The following is a 21,194-nucleotide window of genomic DNA, read 5'->3' on the forward strand; positions in this document are numbered from 1 at the left end:
AATGGCAGGGTTTGGGGGTAGGAGGGTATTCATTTTGAAGGCCATTTTGTTCGAGAAATAGGTTTTAATTAATACTTTTTGTCCAATTCTATTTATTTCCCAGCAAAGACATGAAATTCATAATACCAAAAAATACAAACCTTGGAAGTAGGATGAGAAGTTAGACTATGCAATGTGGGTTTGATACTGAATTGAGTGTGGAACAGATTTTCAGAAACCAGTGGGGGAGCATTAGTTCTTATTTTAGGTGACAACAATGTTAGATAATTAAGGTCCTATTTTCTCAGCACTGTGGGAGAGTGTGGATATTACAATGCCTGTGCATTTTCTGTCTCCTTTGCTTGAAGGTTGTACTCAACCTTTATTTTATGTGTAAGAGAATGAGCCTAGTTTAAAATTATGACAAGTTCTTTCTTCATAATAGTCTGGCATAAGGCATAATTTGTGCCTTCTCTGCATAAAATTCTATGTGTATAGCTTTTATTTTACTTTTTCTTTCCACTGCTTTGTAAGAAAGAGAGCAACCATTGTTCTTTGTATAGAGAAAAGTTCAAATACCTTTCATTTTTAAAGGTGACATTGGTGGCAGCGTTAAGTGATTCGGAAGTGAATTACGGTGATGCAGATTGACTGTCATAGAACAGATTTTTGAACCATCTCTTAAAATTCTTTCTTGACACTTTCCTGTGGTGTGGGTTTTTTTTAATTTTTTTTTTTTTTTTTAATTTTAGCTCCCACTTCAGGTGGGGCCAAACTTGCCCTTGGCAATTGTCTGTGAAGGAGGTAAAGTCATCTTTGCTATCTTCCTCCTATACTGGCAAAGAATGTGCCTGTTGTTCATTGTTAGATAATGACAACTGTATGTTTTCACTGAGTGTCTTTAAGATGCATTTACCTCCCTTAAGAAGGAGCTAAGCTCTTACTCAGTCTAGTCCTGGGGTGTGGTCTGCATGGATGCTCTGTAGCTGTGCATGCTCTTTATGTTGATAGACTGGGACTTCCAAGCTGTCTCGATATGATTTTACCACTAGCCGTTTACCATTTGGCACATTGCTTTTGGCACTGCAATAATAAAACTAGTTTTTAGTGACCAAAAAAAATTAACTTTTATATGGAAACATGAACAATAACATGATAGATCCAGGAAGAGGTCCATCGGATCTGGACTTGTATCCTGCAACAGTGCAGTATGGTATAAAAGCCAAGAAGAGAAATACAGAAAAAGGAGTCTGATCTGATTTAAAAAAAAAAAACAACTGGCAAAAATATGCATACAAAATGCTTGTATCTAATCAGGTTAGCATTTTCCAATGATTTTTTTTTCTGTTGGTGCTTTTCCAGACAGCTTAACTACTAAAATCTCAGTCTCAGCTCTATCTATCGGCTAATAATTTCACAAGATTCACTCTGCATAGTGGCATGCTTCCACAAAAGTCTTCTGGGAGAAATGGGAATATCCAGACACCAAGATGCTAGCGTGGAGGAGTGTAAAACAAATACAATTCTTTCATTTCCTTTCTTTCTGTTAAAAGGCCTGTTCACTTTTCTTCCATTTCAACACAGTTCTAAAAGGCAAGGAAAGCATTAATGAATTTGGCAGTTACAGCAGTGTATGTAATGGACTGGGCCTTACACCGTTATGTGCCTGTAAAGCATGTTGTACATCCACTAACAAGACTGCCATTCATTTTTTCAATAAATCCTGTACAGGGGTATTAGGGTCTGTGAACTGACAATTGATTTACTGCCTGGAAAATTATTCTTTATTGATTTATATTACATGGAGGCAACCACAAATCTATAGTGGCCTTAATCAGAGAGAAAATGCTAAAGTTAGTGTCATTCTTACTTAGTCAGGCAATTACAAGTAGGAGAATTGGTTTAGTACCTCTAGGTGACATCTACATATTATTCAATTATGAATCTCAGTAATCCATGAATTACAATTCATAAAAGCATGTGAGATCTGGTTAATTAATTTTTTGTAATATGAACAGTGCCCTTTGTGCAAAAAGGTGTTTTAAATGTCAACCTAGCATATTATGTGAAATTTGGCACCGGAAACAAAGTTTGATTTTTAATGAAGATTCTTGGGATCTTTACTCTGCCTGGTATTTTTCTGATATTTTGTATGAATTGGACAGAATCAAGAATCTGAGACTATTTCCAAGATTTGTATATTAGATTTTTAAAAAAGGAATAGATATTCCAGTTTTTAGATTCTGAGCTCAAAACGGGTGGTGTGTGACAGGATAAAGCCATCCATAGACACAGGGACCTTGCTCCGGGGCTGGACACTCTTGAACTGTCTTAACGGACTGAATTCAAACAGCAGAAGCCCTGAGCTCTGAGTGGACTAAGCTGAGCTTTGCAACCTTACCTTCAATTAACTCTCTAGGCTGTGTCAGATACAGCTGTATATAAATGGCTATCTTTGCGAACTCTTCAGTTCTGTGAGCTGGAAAATTGGAGGGTGCTGGACAGATGCATATGCAGTGCAGTACCAAAAGGATTTGCAGAGGATGGGACTGGTACTGAGGAGCTGGAAACTAACAGCTGGATGGAAAAACCTCTTTATGGTGGGGTTAAGATCTCTGGGGTTTGACTGCAAAGCTTTGGGAACACATCAGGGAAGATTAATTTAGCCTTTTTAGTTTTTCTCAGAAAAATATGTGAAAATAAATGTACCTCACTCTGTTAGTAAAATAGAGATCTTGCTCTGTTGTTCTTGAGACGGGTTATTCACAGGGTGTTTTCCTTCTTAGGGAAGCAAGTGGGAAAAGGAAAAACACTGTGTTGCATTATATAAGACTTCAGCTTTCTTAATGATTTCTCCTGTAAGATTAGCATGGAACTTCCTCTCTGTTAATTAATTTAACCTCTTATGTAGTAGATGAAGGATATTTTCCTGCTTTGCAGGCAGTGGTGATGTGGTACTGCCTAAGGTTTTCTATGGACCTGGTCCTGTTGGCATAACATCTTAATTGAAAGTTGTTTAGAAAAATATGATATACGGGTTTAAGGGAGTGAAATGTCTGTCACTGTGGTTCATCATACCGAGGCATTTTTTCCAGGCAGAGTGGAAGTGCAGCTTCTTCTCGGGCTATTTCCATTAGGTATTTAAGGCTCTTACAAGTTTGTCTGTTTTGTCACTGACTGACATAATTGGGAGTCTTGAAAATATTCTAGGACCCAAGTATTTTATCCTATTGGTCACTGTTAAGTCCCTGACCCAGAAAGCAGAAATAATGAAATATGAGCCAGGTCTCTGCTGTATGAGGCCTTGTCAGTAGCCAGACAGGAGAAGCGCAAAGAAATTGAGAGCCCAAGTCTCCTGCACACCTCATACTTGACTGGTGTGCTGCAGCTTCAGCTACCAAAAAACCATTCCGCTGCCCCCGTGTTATGCTTGGCAGTTCCAAGTAATGGCTAATTCTCAAAATCTCAATGTCCAGACCTTCTTTTACAACACAATATGCCACCATATAAAATGTATTTTTCATTCCATTACTTATTTCAAACAAAGATACTGGCTTTTTAAAAACAGAAATTTAGGAAGGGGAATGGTGATTGTTGTCGTAGACAAGCAGTTTAATGAAAATGCTACTGAAAACTAGTAAATCAATTACAAAAGCAATTTCCTAACCCAGTGTGATTTTATTGTGTTTGACCAGAGCGTTTGATAAGCATTAGTTCTTGCTGAGAGCAAAGAGTAAATTTTATTTCAAGCTTTGCTTTCATTTTTTTGGAAAAGGGAAGTACCAGAAGGGCAGTTAGATGTGTGGGTCTGATCGTTATGCTCAGGGGATGGGTGGCTCTCTGCAGCAGGCCCTTGGCTGACAGCCTAATGTAAATAAAGCCACAGAAAGTGCTTTCCAAAAGTATCTGGGCATCAAGCTTCAGGAATTTGTTTAAAAATGTTACTTGCAATTTTTACCCTGTTTTGTGTGTTCATTATGTCTTTTTCCTTTTTTGTGAAATTCTGGGAACTCTTAGGTATTCTGCCGGAGTTCAGTGTAGGAAAAACTACTTCTAGTTGAAAAAGTATATACTGTAAGTCATGTTCCTCCCACCCCCCGTAACGTCTTTTTGCATGGAAGTGTTGAAAACAACAGAGACTGCTGAATAGCCATTTATAGTTATACACTATTGAAAGATATCTAGGTGATTTCAAAGTCAGGCAAGGACAGAAATAGCACATGTATGCTCTGATTTATGGCAGGGCTGTAATAGGAGTGCTGTAAGGAAATATAAGGCGGCTGTTTTTTCTGGAGACGTGCACTGAGAAGTCACTGGTGTAGCGAATGCTCATCACTGCTGGACTTCAGGGTGACAAATTTAGGTACCTGTGATCTACCTCTTGTTAATGGTACCAGAACCTGAAAGGTCAGCAGTTCTGCTGTGTCCCACTCTGTTAGCACACAGATATAAAAGCACTGAACCCCTCCATCCTCTCTTAGCTACCCTCATCCTTACCCTACCCTGCTATCCCACTCAGCCCAGGCTAATATCCCTACCCTACTGCCATTTCTTTAAGGAAAGAGCGAACAGATACATGTTTCAACGTGAATGTCTCTGGGGTCCCTGTGCCATTTGTTCTAGTGGTGAGTTCCTGGGGGCGTGACAGGCTGTTTCCCTTCTGCTGCTGTCCCTGTCTCTAGGCAGCTCTGAGTGAACAGGTAAATACGCTCTTCATTCTTAGAGAGTAAAAAAATCATAACAACGTGAGCAAATCCAATTATGGGAAATGTGGCATATTGTAAAAATATCATTAATTGATTTCCATTTTTAATGTGTTTTTCTTTACTGACTTGTAAAAAATGAGAAGGGTATGCTAAGAGTTCAGAATGATTAATTCCTGTGTGACCAGAGGGAAGTCCCTAGGACCAAATTTCAAGACATTTAGAAAATCCCAGTAGATTACCTTGTTTGTTAAAACCCGAAAGAAGTTTAAAAACCAGCCATTTGTGTCTCTGGACTAGAGCTCTGGGGGTTTTTTTTGTTTTTTTAAAGGTGATAATTGCATTTCTCTGGCTTTTGGGGATGATTTTTATGATAAAGTTGTTTAATATCATGTGTCACAAGATAGGATGATAATGGGTCTGTATAAATATGTTAGGTAGGAAAACACTTTCCTCCCTCTGTACCCTTCTTTCCATTCAGACTTTGCTGTAGGAGCTTTAGGCAAATACTTATTAGGAAAATCCTCTTAGCCACTTCTTCCTGTAAAGCTAATCGTTAATTTACTGGACTGTGGATTCAATAAAGGAATAAATATTAGAGATTTTTCTTGGAACTAAAAAGCAGGCAAGTAATGGCTTTGTCTCATGCTACCTAGGTTGGAATTGCATCCCTCAATTACAGAGGGAGCTATTGCTTGCTCAATATAGGAACTAAATGTTCACAACAGTTCCTATTAAAATTTTAACCAACTGATGATGATGATGGTTGCTACTGTGCTCTCTCATTTCAAGGTTGTTGGGGAGATAGGATTTTGGGGTGTAGTTGCTCTTCTGCCAATGCAGTGGGATGGGGCAAGGGCAGCATGTCATCTCTGCTCTGCTGTGTCCAGCAACCAGCAGAGAATGTGCAGCATGCGAGAGTCTGTACTGTGGACTTCAGCTTAGTGAAAGTTGTGTTTTTTAAGGAGCTAGTTCATGCACTTAAACTATTCCAAGTCCTAGCAGTATAGAACTCTATAGTTGCTAGGTTTAATATTTAAATTTAAAGCTAGCAACTAAAGTTATTGCTATAGATAGGCAGTTTTTCTTCAGCTGTGGGGCTTTTCCTTGTTGCCCTTTCCTAAGTACAGGTTATAAATTGATAGAGTAATACATGCTAGTTGTCCTTTAAATTTGAATAAAAATACCATCCTCTGTATTTAAGATATTAGCTCTTCTCCTCAGTGAATCCGATCATTGCTAATAATGATCCCTCAGTCCACTGACCAGCCACCTGAAAGGAGCCCTTCCACCACAAGCGTTCTCAGTAAGCACTGCAACTTGACAGATAAGAGGAAGTCTGGTGAACAGAATTCAGCGACCTTGAGTGTACTGCTCATAGATCTCAGTGCCCCATAAATTAACACACAATTACACAATAACAAGAAAGATGGCCTTTTTCGTGAGTCATCACTTCACTACAACTCATTTCATTTTGAGCTGCAGTACTGTTCAGTGTATTAATTTAAGATTAATTTATGATGATTAATATTAAAATATTACCAAATATTTTATTCTAGCAGCTGTTTTACTATTCTGAAAAGCTTTTGGGAGAGCATTGTATGAAAGTATAATTCAATCACATGTAGATTGTGGCACGATTAGTTTCTCACAGTCAGCAATGCTTCGTTCAGTCATCTGGACCACTTCGGAGATGCATTTCTATTAAAAATAAAAACCCCCTTATTTATTATTCTAGATAACAGCATTTTGATCTAATTAACATGGATCATTTTTTCTAAAGTCAGCTAGACTGTAGTGTAGCAGCAAAAAACTCCTTTTTATATAAATTAAAATATTTTTTCTTTTTGACCTGCCATATAATTAAGATCCTGTTTATTAAAGTTACTAGCATATTAGAACACTAATTGCATTACACACTTTCTTATTTCTGAACTGTTTATGATTTAATTGACTTGTTTAAACTAATTTTCATGTCTCTGTGCAATTAACTCATTAATTGAATTTATTTACACATGCAAATACTAATACATCACCCCATTGTACAACTAATGATTAAAAAAAATCATTAATGTGCTAATTGAATGAGTTCTTTGGTATGCATATGCAATCTGATAACACTGCAAGTTGACTTAGGAGTAATACCACCTTTAAGAGTATGCCCTCATGCAACAAACTGAGATTTAAAGAGGGCAACATGCAACATGGCTGTTGTGTATGAATATTATTCCTGTGTACAATGAAATATTAACCTTGAGCAAGGGAAAAATCTAGTAATTTTACTGTTTTAGCAAGGAGATACCTGATTGTATTTGAATGGTTTTCTTATTACTATAGAGACTGGATAGTAATAAAGCATCATAGAAAGAAGAATGTGAAAAATATCAGGGGAGAAAAATTAGCATAATGTGACATATAAAGGAAGCTTCTTAGAAGGTGTGATCCAAAGCCCAGTATATTCAATAGTTTCTTTCCACTGACTTCAAGTGATTTTAATATCTGATGGAGACTCAAGTCATTTCTCTATCTTGAGCAAAAGGTCTTTGCTGTAATAGAAATTGTTTAATTCACGGTGAACCTGATGGAAGGAGTACATAGCTTCAGCATGTGCTGTGCTGCAATAACAGCAGAGGTGTGCTCTGTGGGCAATGACAGCTGATGATAAACAAGAAAGGGAAAAGAGGACAGGAACTGCTGCTTTACATTGGTGGGTTTTGATCTTGTGAATTTTCCAACTTTTACTCAAGTTATTTACAACCAGAGCATTGCAGTGAGAAAGCTAACCCAGCAGCTCTCCACTCTAAAGTCTGCAACGAAATTAAACCTTGTTTTAGGAAAAAAATCAAGGATAAGTACTGAAGTTAAAAAAATATTAAAGTAAAAACGTTGCTGCCTATGCAGTTGGCCTTTTGATAGATTTAGGAGTAATGGCACTGTTTTGTGTGCATATACAGGTATAAAATAAGATAAAGGTGAAAATTCAATGATACAGATCTGTGTTTGCATTTATTACCATAGGGTGCTGATCAGTATTTGGGACTTGAAAGTATTCAATGACAAGAAAATAATTTTTACATTTTATTTTTTATTGACAATGAGAAGGCTTTGTTCATAAAACATATTTCACTCCCCAGAGAGACTCATATAGTGTGGCTCATGTTATTGTGATAATTTCAAATATCCTTTTTAGGTATTTTCTCATAAAATAGAAATTAAACTACTACATTGATAATTAGATAATTTAATCAATTATTTAGTGGTTTTACTCAACATAAAATGAATCTGCAATATGGGACGTCTTTGAACTCTGGGAAAGTATTTACATGAAACTTCATGTAAAGCCTCTGCAAGCTTTTGTTTTCCCATTAATCTCACCAACTGCATGCTCAGTTGGATAAAGTTACTTAACAAATGGAAGAAACTGATTCTGGTCTTTTGTTTTCCCCTTCACTTTCTAGCAGGAAAGGAAGGAAAAAAACCCAACAACAACCCTAATTGTGTCTGGATTTCTAGCAAATAAGGGAAAGATTTATAGGTGGATGATAACATGTGTGAGAAGAAGAGGGTGTGCAACAGAACAGAAACTAGGAGTTAATAAGTATACCTGAAAAAAGAAACAAGTTTCTCCTATTTTAACTTATAACTGTTTGTGTTGTTTGTGCCAAGTGTGTCAGTGGCCTATATTTTCAGAAATGAAAAATTATTTAGGTGCCCCAAGGTTTCAGAACAGTTCTGTAAAATGTTAGTTCTTGTAAGGGCTAGTAAGTGGCACAGGATTCTAGAGCACTGTCAGTGATCTTTAAACATTGGAACATTTTAAAATGCTACACGGAACTGAAGGATAACATTTATTGTGTTAACTTCCCAATGAACTCTTCTTCCACAGTCCTTTTTTCTTTGAGGGATAAGGATCCTATTGGGATCTGTAGTTCCAGTTCTTCCCAGCTACCAAAGAGATGATGAATCTTTTTTTCTTTATCTCCTCATATCTTACATGACAAATGTCATGCATTGGAATACACAGGAAATTGTGTGTGATTGCTTTTATTGTTACTGCCTCTGTGGCTGAGTGTACCGTTTCAGACTGTTTTCAAAAAATAAAGGATTTTAGATCTTACTGTTGCCTTCTAATTTGACAAACCCAATACTGGCCTATAAAGAAAAATGTTAGCACTACTTTTCAATACACAGAGCCCATACCATGGAGAAATACATTCTGTTTAATCTATCTTTTTTAAAAGCCTCGAAAATACTTTCTCTTTCATGCTCCAGGTCTTTCTTTATGTGCAAAGACTTGCTCAAGTGACTAAATTCCCTAAATAGCTACAAAGCTATTGTGATAAGAACAGGAAGTACTCTTGACAATGTGTTATGTATCAAACATAACCCACCAAACACTTTAGGATGCTCAGGATGCAGTTTCAATCTATGATTTCATGGTCATAGTGGTTTGCACTTTTATTTTAGCTTTCAGCTATGGATTATAAAAGGAAGAAAAAAATAGTAGAATTCCTAAACTGCATTTCTGCTTTAAAATTTTGTGTTTATCTTTAATGGTAGAAATACTGTTTATGCATATAAGATCCATTTCTTAAAATAGTATCTTAAATTATTGTTTATTGTTAAACAGATTTACTAGTAACCTGGTTTTAAAAAGTCAAACAATGTTTTTCCGTCTATGAAGAATAATTTTCTCATGAAGGTACTCCAGTAAACATTTTCAGCATAAAATTGCACTTTATTTTAATTAGTTGCCAGTGGTGCCACTGTGTAAATATGGAACCGATAGTCCTGTGTAAAGTGCAGGTCCATTTAAAACTGCTTAGAAAAGTGGTACATGCTTCTAATGTTTTAAAAAGGTGTCCAAATGTTTTCTTTAGAAAAGAATCATATCCAGGCACAGATTTACCATAAAACAAAAGAAAAATACCATTAAAATATATTGGAATTAAAAGCAGACCTCCTCCACACCAATACAAAGTGATATCTTGTAGTAAGTTAGTTTGACTTGTATCATTTCTTTAGAAGCTTTCTAGCATTTTCTCTCCTGATTAGTCTTTTAAATGCTAACCTGGTCTACAAAGGTTGCTGTGTTCTTCCTCCAGCGAGTACTTGTTATAAAGCTGTATCTCTGCATATGACAATTCGCTTCTCTTGACTTAAATTGGGTTTTATGAGTATGAAAGGCTGGTATAACATGGACCAGTCTACTTAAACATACCACAGGAAAGAAAAGCTTTTCGTTTGCTTTAGGAGTCTTGCTTGCTCTCTAGATGGAGCCTGAAATCTTGTGATGTCCAAACAAACAAAAAACCCCTGTTCACTTTTGGCTTTTTATTGGTTTTTGCTAAGTCAGTGTGGAGATGAATGGAAAAAATAGTCCAGCAAAATCTTCTTAAAATTGTCTAGAACAGTGTGAAGATCATCTCTTCAAAGACTGTCCATACAAGTGGCTTCAGTTAATTCAGAGATTCTCACTGCTTAATATTTCAGAGAATAATTTTAAGTGACATAGGAAGAACGCAGTGAAATCTGTTCTTTCCCTCTCTGCTTTCCTTACTAAGGTCTATGAGTCCAATATCTCATGCATTGTTCCCCATCCCGACTTGTCTTCATGCTGGTAAGACCTTCGGACACAGCACATTAACCTTTTATATATGTTTGTGGAATTCAGTTTATTTTCCAACATTCCATACATAAAATAATAAATCTGTTTTTTTACTGATGGATGTGGGACACGCTTTTGTTGTATTTTGTCTGTGTCTGTATGCCTCTTCCATTGACTGCGCAAAGTTTAAAAATGTAGTAGCTGTCAAGATACGGATTGAAAGCTGGATGCTTCTGCTAATTTGAGCTCATAATGCAGTGTGGACTAAGCTGTTAATACTACCATACCATGCAGCTCAAGTGTTATTTTGCAGTATGATTGCTTTGCGGAAGCTAGTTGTCCTTGAGATTAATTCTAATATAGATAACAACCTAATGCTATTAATAGAGAAGAATGCACTGTGTTTGCTGATTCCTCTGGCGATTGCTATATCAGATTGTACCATGAGTGTATTTACTCTGCTGGGTATTTATTTCAGTATACCATCTCCAATATTGGAACTTAGTTGTTTGGAAAAGGAAGGTTAGTCTTAAGCTCATATTGCCAAGTATCTGAACTGTAAGCTGCAAAACTCAGATCTTGAACAGCAGTTCAGCCTGCATGTGGAAACCCTGTTGAATTTTCAGTTGAATGTAGGCCTGTTTCCACTCACTTCCGAACTCTCTGTTGTCTTAGGAGGTTGAATTTTAGGGATGCTGCAGCAGAGAGTCCAGGGATGGACACAGCAAATTTGTGTACGGATGCTTAGGAGATATCTACTTTCATGTAGGGATACCTGATGTACACTTATGTTGGTCTCAGAGAAAGTGAAATACGACATAGATGCATTTGATAGTCTCTACCAAATGTAGGTGGAAAGGCAGTTCAGTGTGGTTAAGTACAATCTCAGGATTAATCCTAAACATCCTAGATGTATCTTGGCATAGGCAGCCCTCTAACAGTGTCAGGCAAAACCATGCTGATATGGGAGCTTGAATCCCTTCTAAAAAGCTTGCCTTTTTTAATTCTACCACCACATAGAGTTCTCATTTTCTGTGTAGGTATCCAGTCTAACTGTGTATAATACTGAGGCCTTGGTTCCAGTAATATCTTGTGGCAATGGGTTTTACAAGCCATTGTTGGGTGGATGAGATTAGAGATACAGTTTTGTTGATGGCTAATTATATCTTTCTCATTCAGGGGGAAAATAAACCACAACCCAGCCCTGAGTGTGTGCTTCCACCCCCAGATACCAGACCTATCAATACTGCCAAGGGAGCCCTTTCTGGCTTCTTAATTCAACTTACAGAGGGAAAAGTGCCAAATAAGAGCAAATGTTTTAATTATAAGGAACAGTTCTCTTACGTAAGGCAATTGCTATGTTTGCAAAATGAATTTAATATGCTACACAGTCTAGCAGAGTTTTTAATGAATACTAAGTCTGAAAACACTGCATGAAACAGCTATGGTTGTATTTGCATATTTGCTCAGGATAATTGATAGAATTGTTTAATTAAATATTGTAAAAGGCAATAGTCTAATATACTCTGTGCAAGAAAAGTAAAACCATGAGATTCGGTAATTTATCTGATTGAACCTTTTGTATATTTAAGCAGTAAGTCTCAATAGGCTATGCATTTCTGGGTAATTTTAACTCAGCTTGGGTGATAATGGAAAACTTCATGATACAGAAGTCTGAAAGGTTTTTACTAGATATAAGTTTCAGTCAAAACCCTGGTTCCATATGAGAATAATCTTAGCTCTAAATACAAACTCAAGTTGGGCTTCTCCCTGTCTAGAATTATACCCAAAATGCACTATTCAGCATAAAATGTATCATATGGATCATCGTTATATATTCACATATGTTAGTGTGTACTATATATGATATGTATATTAATATACTCGTAATCAAAAAGTGGTAGCTAGAAACAACATTTTTGAACCATTATAATCATATATTTCAGATCTAACTATTTTTCCAAGGAGAAAAAAGAATAATACATGCTTTGGAACATCCTTTGCAATTGCTTAGTGTCCCTGAAATAACTCTAAAAATCACTTTAGGAAAAGTGATTGATTCATAGTCCTTTAGTGAAGCTAGTGTATGAAAAGAAGAGAAATGGATTTACAGAACTAGTCGGACAAAATTGGCTGACCAAAGTTTCTATGCTGCATAATAGATCAATTGATACAGAGTTTGACCTATTTATCATTATTTAAAGCTTAGGAACTAAACATGTAATTGGTGAAATATCTGTAGGATACAAGGGGAAAGAGGTTGAAATGCTGATTTCAATCAGTTATTTAAGTGGGGACAAAAGAACTTATTCTAATTGAAAAGCAAAACCAGGGTGTTTGAAATCCTTTTCTCAGTTTTCTCTCTGGAATGGCTTCATGTTAGACATCTTACAATAAATATACTTAGTTACAGACTTAATTTAAACACATTGTTAACAGAAGCATTATATATGATATGGTGTAATAATAATATAGAATGTAGCCTAAATAGCCACTTTAATCCTCAAACCTATTTACTAACAATAACAAGTTAATTAGATCTTTAATAACACTTCTTGTTTAATATAAGCCTTTTTTGTATCTTTTTAATAATAACTACTTTATGATGTGCAACACCTCTAGCCACAATATAGAACGTTGTGTTTATTCAAGGACCACAAATCTCTGAACAAAGTGACTTTTTGATCTGCATTTTTTTTTGTTAATCCAATAAATCACCTGATTTCTTTGTGACCATGTGGGTAGACAGGTTCTTGGCTGTCTAATTCTTCTATTTGATTTTTTTTTTGGACTGGTGATTTAGGGTGGTTGCTTCTAGTGATGGAAGATAGTGGAGACAGCTACGTGGGCCAGCGCACTGAGTGAGGGGTTTATATATATGTGACAGCAAGGGTTTGAATTAAGGATGTTTGTTTCAACAGACTAGGCATCTAATTTAGATGCTCAGGTTAGGAGATTAGACGTTCTGGGAGCCTTGCAGGATTAGTGCTTTTCTAGAGCACTTTAACAGCATTCTTTAATAGGTAGCTAGTCCCCCATCTTCAACGCATGGATCATGGCTTGAAGTTAGGCACTGTAAATATGCCTCTCTCCTTTCCCACTTGAGTTTTATTTGCATGGAAGTGATTGGCAGCAAGGATTGCTTTAATCATTCATCATCTTTCTCTTTTTGACCACCTAAAGAAGATCTTTGCTGAGACAGTCAGTTGTGCAGGTGGTTTCAGTGACGTATGCGCTTGTTCTCTCGTCACTGGTAAGAGTTCTGATCCTGCATTGTAGAGGTTAATGCAGGTTGCTAAATAGCAGATGTCAGTCTTGGAGAAGCACATAAACTTGAGTCTGTGCAATTGTGCTTCAGTTCAAATGAAGTCAATGGCCTTAAAATGTCTGATTTAAGTTGAAAGAGGTGTCAAAATATTTCCAGTTTAGAACCCAGTTAAGCACATGGGAATCAGCATTAGGGATGGAGCTAGCATTTTACAAGACAAAGACAACAGCTCTGTTTAATTTTGTAAGGATAGGGATGCAGGATTCAGGTTGTTGTTTTAATTCCCATATTGTTTTCTTTTGTCAAAGATTTTGCTACATTCGTTACAGCTTTTGTAACTATCAGTTTCTGATACTGTTAAGTAACATGACACAATAAATTGTTAAGATAAAGTAGTTCCATTTTTCTCATTTTCAAAGGATCTCATTTTCTCATCTTCTGTAGTCCTTACATTCCTAAAACTTAAATCACCAAATTATTTTTCAAGAGGTATTCTAGACTATGTGGGAAAAGGAATCTCACCTCTGCAGAGACCCTTCTGGTGGCAGTGTGTTACCAGTGCACTACCTGTTGGTGTCTTTCCACCTGGAATTTAATGGTTGGTTTTAGCTTGTAGAGCCCTAAGATTTTCCAATTGGTCTAAAGCAAATGCATGAAAATTAAGAAGAACTTGACATCCAATTCTATACTACTGAAAATTCTAGGTTAATGTAGGATTCTTAACACTGGCTTACATGACCACAGTTGTGTGGTCTCAAAGGAACCTGGAGCTGGAACACCCACTAGGTTTGAAGGAAAAGACATTAATTTAGGCTTTGGCAGAAAAATTGAACTAAAAGGAGGAAAATGCAATGGCGGTATCCTGCTCACATCACTGATTAAATGCTTTGCACAAGAATGGGAGGCAAAGTTATAGTCAGTATTGTTTTTTAATTTCCTGTATCCTTATGTTTGTTAGTACATCTTAAGGCCACTCTACTGTAGTCAACTGAGTAAGCTGGATCAAAATCAAGACCAAAGATCGTATCTTGCATATCCTATGATTTCACTCTGAAATGTAATACAAACTAGATCAGTGACAGGTGCATGCCTTGTTGCTAAGGCAATTACTGAAAGCTCAAGGTCAACAACATAGGTTATACCTTCTAGAACAGTTTTTGTAGTCAATACTTTATTTCTTGGATGTTTTTGCAAAAGAAATTGCATAGATAACATAACTGGGAGTTTATCATACTACATCAGATTTCTTTTGAGACTGAAGCTACTGTTCAGTTACAAAATGGGAGTTCTTTCTGGATTAAATGCTTTTTGGAGGCTCTGCTATTTAAGATTTACGGACTGTTTAATAACAGGTATAAGATTGTATATTTAAAAGAAGAAATGAGTGACAAAAACATTTTTTGCCAAGGAGATAAATTACCCAATCTGGTGTATCTATCAGGCTACAAACATAAATTTTCTTTGAAACAGAATGGGTTTTTATTAATAACTCCATCTTATGACCGTTTTTCTAATGCATATTTAGCTTGGAAAAGGAATAGAATGCATGCAATCTATGAGTGATTTGACAACTCCCTGGCATTATAAAGATTGTATTATTAAATTCCTTTTCCAAGAAGAGTTACTTCACATTCCAGTGGTTTCTTAATAGCCCATGGTGAGAGAAACTTGCCTAACTCTCTGCTAAGGCATCTCTGATTAGAACATGGAAATTTTAGGTTTTTATAGCATCACTAAGATACCCCTAAACATATATGGTTATTTATCCTTTAAATTATTACTTTGGAGAGCAATTGGATGTGATGCTGTTTGATTTATAATCATTGCAGCCTGCAAGTGAATGGACATACAAAGAATACAAAAAAGGAACTAAGATGATTTAAGCATTCTGAGCTGAAGGATGCATTTTCAGTATCTTTCCCATCTTTTCAATATAGAAAATACATCTTTCAGTATCTGGGACAAAGGAAAGACCAGTGTAGCCCTAGGTGATTATGAATCATTTTGTTGTGTCTTTGACATTGTAAAATGTATGTCTAGTGAGGAAGACCATTTCTTCTTTTCTAGTGACCTATAGTAGCAAATGAAGAATTGAAAAGGTTATCAAGCAGTTCCTGTTTGGAGTACTACAGATAAAAGAAATACATCTAAGGAAGTATCTCCAGGAATACAATCTGCTTAGACTCTGAGGAGTTGAAATTAAATCTGAAGCTATAGGGTAAGGCTTGAGAAAGGACTTAAATGGCTGCCAGTGGATTCTTAATAATTATGCAGGGGACTGTCAGAGCTCTGGAGCCCTGGCTGCCTGAGACCTCAGAGAGTTGGAGAATAAAAGGACAGAAAGCGCAAAGCCCAGCGACTGCTGCTACTGATTTCAGGGGAAACAGAAGTGCTGAGGAAAATCTGTATCTGTCTGGCCTTTGTGAACAGGTATGTAAAATGCATAGTGTTCCAGTGGAACACTGATATAAATCATTTCCTCTTAGTGCAGCAGTGACTTACCTGCTTTCATAGTCACCCCACAATGTGGTTCCTTCTTCTGCATTCCCCAGCCTCTGGTTCATGTGACTTACCCTGTAAAACTTTGTTTTCTTTTGGTATAGTGACTAGGGCACTGGATAGATAACATAGAGTATTTTTCATAGCTTCATATGTATCAGTGATCCTTAGATGATCACTTCTTCAGTGGTGAAGTGGGATGGCTGATTCAGAAATTATAGTATTCATTTTATACAGTTACAGTGTATATGCTGATTTGCTATGTTTAATATAGAAACTTCACTGACCACATCCTTTCCCTTCACTGACTTACGAAACTTAAGTACATGATCTGATACTTGGCGATTCTGTTAAGGGGTGGAAGATTAAGTTGGTCTTTTTGGTTGGTTGGTTTTGGTTTGGTTGGGTTTTTTTTTGTATTATGGTGACTGCCATCATTCACTTGCTGGTGCAGCATGTTTTAGGGAGCTAAAATCCAAAGCGTGAGAGAAAGGGACCAATGTGCACTGTCAGTACATACTTGAACAGAATGGGAACTGTATAAATGAAAGTACAAACTTGTGCTACCATTATGACTTTCTGCCAAATCCACGTGAATCAAAGAGCGATCGTGCACAAACATACCTTGGAAAACAAATGTAGTGGACTCAATGTACTGACTACTCTGTGCAGCCCAGGGCTTCTTATTTATTATTGGGAAATTTTTTTTTATCAAAAGATATAAAACTATGATCTTGAACTTAAGGTAACATCTGCCTAATAGGGAGGGGCTGGATGAAAAAAAACTAGAGATAGAAATGCAAACACTACCAGGAAACTTTTTGCTAGGGTACCTACCGTCTTTGAGTGATGAGTTCCGGGGTAATTGTGAGGTTAGGCATAGTGTGAAGGTACATTTTTCAATAGATTTTGCCCTTTAAATCTTCCTTATTTCAGTTCTCCTTACTTTAATCTAAGTCCAAAGTTGTTGGACTTGCTTTAACTCTGTTCTTTTCGCCTTTACAAACTATACCTATACATACCTGACTAACAGGGAATGAAAAGCAGCACCATGCATCTAGCTGGGGGGGTCAGAATCCTCTTGAAAATTGACACCTAATATGAAACTATGTGGTTCATTTTTTGGGAGTACTGAATAATGCCTTTTTGTTTTTAAGGACTGAAGTATTTCTCAAAGAATATGTTGACAATCTTTTAAATTGTAGGAACAACTCCTTTTGAAAGGAAATGGAAGAAATGCAATTAGTTTGCAAATTCAAACATGATGATTGAAGTCAGATTATCCTTTGATTTAGAACAATGCCAAAAGACATTTTAATGCATAGTTTTGTCCACTAGTGAACAATTAGGGCTGTTAGCATAAGTGGTCAATTGAACATTTAGGTTAAACTGCACTTTTTTAGATGTTCTGTGACATTGCATTTGGAAATCTTCCTTTGGAATTACAATCATGGCCATTGACTGGATAGCTGAAGTGGCAGAATCTAATTATTGCTGAAATACCCATGGCTATACCTTTTTAAAATATATCACAAACAAACGGCTCAAGAAAGGACTGATAGTGGATGGATTGGTACAAGAAAATGTTGGTAATGGAGGCAACCTTTCAGTGAACAATTGGATCAAGCAATTAGAGCAGCCAGGGTTTCTGCCTCAGCAAATAGTGTTTCTGGAAGAGATGGGAGAAAATGACATAGTAAATGAGTGCATTTGGATTTCTGCCTCTAAAAAGATTTTTCACTAATGAAATGGAAGAAAATTATGCATGGTCCAATGCTGCCTTTGGTCAAGTACAGCCAGCTTTTGCTAATTTTATCCTCTGTCAGTTCTGACACACACACATACACACGTGTGTGTGTATATGTATATATATTTGTGTGTGTGTATATATATCTATATGCTTTCCTCCAAATACCATGTTGTGTATTGGGAAGTCAGCGTTTAGACTAGTGAGAAACTTAACCTATTCTTATAATTTAACCTCAACAAATCTGTATAAAAGAAATTACTTAATGTGGTGACTGATAAACTGAAATTCTGCCCTGACACATGCCCAGTGTAACCTATTGATTCCTATGATGTCTCATAGGATGCATGCCAAGTTATCGCATGATTTCTGTGATCTGTAATCCAGCTTTGAATTAACAGGTTTGAGCCTTATTTTGACCTTTTCTGATTTTTTTTTTTCTGTACTCATTGACTTTTTTAGTGTCATTATACCACTTTTTCTAACGATAGTAAAATATCTGCTGGAGATGGGCTTAATGACCTGGAAGTAATTAGAAGAGTCTGCAAACAAAGATAACTGCCACATCACAAACAGAACTGATATTTTATTCACACAAGCTTCTAGCTACTACAATAAATCTAGATCAGCTACTGTACTCATTAAGTGAAGAGATAATTAAAGCTTGTGGGAGTCTGGATAAACCAACTGGCAGAATAATACCTTTTATAAAGGGAGACAGTAAGCAGGTTTGCAAGTCTTGAGAAAGCTGCATTAAAATAAGTGAATGCTGCTTGAAAGATGTCCATACAACACCATTATTTTTCTCTCTGAAAGGACTGCATATTATAGTGGTGTCTAAGAAAAACTAGTGCAAAATAATCCGGTTCTGTGAAGTATACCAGCTCTAGGTTCCATTGTATGTTTCTTACCTTTAGCTATGTGAGACTAGTTCTGTCTTTTGGATTAACTTTGCCGTTCTGTGGTGGCTTTAAGATACCCTTGTGTTGACAAGTAAACGAGATAAGGGATAGGAAATTCTGATGTAATGCTCTGAATTGGATTGGATCCACTGTTGTGTCAATATACTCTCTATATTCATTCCTTTCTTCCTGATTCGTTATGGAAGGGAAGCTTTCTGACTTTCTCTCTCTCTTTCTCTCTCCCTCCATTTGTAATGAACCTCCTAAAGTGACAAGGTAGGAAAGACTTGCTGTCATGCAATACCATTTTTTCCCCTCAAGCCCATTCAGTAACATTCATCATCTTGGTATGGATGTATAAAATAAATATAAACCCATTTATTAAATACAAAAGTTAATTGCTGATTTAACCACTGGAGGAACTGCCTTTTTATTCAGTAGCTGAAACTGTTATGTGTTCAAGGGTAATTCCAAGTGTGGCTCATGTTACTTGCCATGAAAATGTTGTGGTGTAATTACTATAAAAGTATAGGACTTGCACTGATTTTAAATTACCCTCAAATCTCATGAAACCAGACGCTTAACAACAGAGAATGTAGTATCAAGATTCACTAGGTGGTGTGGTTAAAGAAATTTTCTGAAGTTTTGTTCTGTGAATTGGAGGGCTGTTCTACTCACAGCCCAAGCAGATATTGGGGAAAATCAGGTTAGAAAAAACATTGTTGCCTGTTCTTCCTATTTACTTATTTATTGGTGTTTGGAGCTGTAGTAGAACATTAATGTAATGACAGCACAAAAATGCAATTGCAGGAGTCTATTTTTCTTGGAATGTCTCATTGTTTTACTTTTTTAACCTCCTCAAGTAGGCAGGTAGATCTTTGATGAAAACTTAGTGAACTGGGTGGTAATATTGCCGAGTTCTGTTCACATCATCAGTAAAATCTGTTTTACTGCAAACAATTTTCTCGATGCCAAGCTTCCGTTTTCAATCTACGTCTATGCAGACAAACTGAAGGGGTATATGGTGTCAAAAGATTAAAAGATCTAAACAGCCTGATTGCTCTTATGTCATATGGCAGAAGTCTTAAAACTCTGCGTCGAGGACTGTTTAAATACAGCAGATTCAAGAACAGGAAAATAAGAATTCATCTGCCCAAAATGTTTCCTGTTAGACAGAAGCTTTAACTTTTTCAGAAGGTATATTAAGCTTGCATCTAATACATGTCAACTCTCTGGTGCATTTGTCCTACTTGCCTAATAGCTTGTAGTTAGAATTTAGCCATCTGTCAGCAATTAAGGAGTAGGCACTGATTTTCATGTACTAGGACACCTTACAAAGAGAGCCATTTGCTGGGACTTTCTCTGTTTAATGGCAACGGCAAAGCCAAGTAGGAAATCAATCATGCTTTTCACTGGATCAATAACCAGTGTAATGTGGGTTTTAGTATAAAAAAACAGCATCAAAACCAAACATTGTCAGTGTGCAGTACATCATTGTGGCATGCTGCGCAGGTGTAAAGGTGATGATTTAAGTTCTATTTGAGCAGATAAGTAGTGTCACAAATAGTTGAATAGGATTTCATTCTTGTAAAACATTTAGAGGCATGATTTGTTAACTGTGATTTTCTAAATGTAATGTGCTTTAGAAATGGGGACTATAAATATTTTTCAAAAATTAAATTTCACCTGAATAGCCTGCATGGGAGTTTGATCAGTAGGGGGCAAGATTTTTTTGTTTCATTCTTTCTTTTTTTGGAGTGAGTTTAACACAAATGAAAGGAACAAGATGATTGACAGCAATAAGGAATGTAATCTCCTTCCAAAAAAATCCTCCAGCCCACCCAAGCACTGGCAGTGCAGATTTCCCTTAGAGAACTGTGTGTTAGTGCTTCACCATTTGTCAGAGGCTCCTCTCCTGCTGATATTCATATCAACTCTGGTTAGGGCTGTCCAGATGATGTAACAAGAACCTGTAAGTGATGACCATCAGTGTAGTATTGATTTGATGGTTTGGTTTGGTGGAAAAGTTACTTAATTCTCAGCTGCCTGTTCAACTATTTGGATCAGAACAGCTTTATCTATGCTATATTCTCCCTTTATTAGTGTACCTCAATGCTTGATCTTCAGTGAGGAAGGAGGTACATCTGGTTAGTGTGGATAAAGAGGATAACTATTTCTAAGACCGAATTTCTGCTCTGCTTTGATGTGGCTTCTCCAAGCATTCTGATGTTCCAAAGGGTCTGTCTGGTTCAGCATTGTCCCCTGGTAGGAAGTGCCTCTTCTATGGGAATATCCTCAGGTGCCATGCTCTGTCTTTCCCTTCACTGCACAAACATTATAGGAAGAAAAAGGGGCTTGATTGAAATGGGAGTATGTGTTGATAACTTGCTCTTAGGCATCACTGCAATTAGGTGCAACTTAGTGTCTTAAACCTGCTTCAGGTCATATTTTGGCTGTTGATGGGTAGTTGATGGTTAAGACGCAGGAA

This window comes from Ciconia boyciana, chromosome 9, assembly GCF_034638445.1.
Source record: "Ciconia boyciana chromosome 9, ASM3463844v1, whole genome shotgun sequence".
Taxonomy (NCBI): Eukaryota; Metazoa; Chordata; class Aves; order Ciconiiformes; family Ciconiidae; genus Ciconia; species Ciconia boyciana.